Consider the following 602-nt stretch of genomic DNA (forward strand, 5'->3'; position numbering starts at 1 on the left):
GAGGTAGGGTAGGTGTGGGGATGGGTAGGGAAAGAGGAAGGGTGTGGTAGAGTAGGTGTAGGGAGGGATAGGGAAACAGGAAGGGTGGAGTAGGGTAGATGTAAAGAGGGGTAGGGAAAGAGGAAGGGTGGAGTTGGGTAGGTGTAGGGAGGGATACGGAAAGAGGAAGGGTGGGGTTGGGAAGGTTTGGAGATGGAGGAGGGAAAGAGGAAGGGCGGGGTAGGGTGGGTGTGGGGATGGAGTAGGGAAAGTGAAGGGGGGGTAGGGGGGGTGTGAGGAAGGGATAGGTCAAGAGGAACGGGGGGTAGTGTGGGTGTGGGGATGGAGTAGGGCATGTGCAAAATATCTCTTCCCTTCACACACAAGCAAAAACAGTAATGGAAAGGAGGTTTCTGGAGTGCCAAACATATACTGAACATTATACATTACATTATTTAATAGCAGGTGTTCTCTCCCTCTCTCTCTGTATATATATATATATATATATATATATATATATATATATATATATATATATATATATATATATATATATATATATATATATACACACATACTTACATATACATACATATACATATATATATACATATATATATACA

This window comes from Coenobita brevimanus, chromosome 49 (assembly GCF_032717465.1).
Source record: "Coenobita brevimanus isolate Jiangsu-jjx chromosome 49, ASM3271746v2, whole genome shotgun sequence".
NCBI classification, from domain to species: domain Eukaryota; kingdom Metazoa; phylum Arthropoda; class Malacostraca; order Decapoda; family Coenobitidae; genus Coenobita; species Coenobita brevimanus.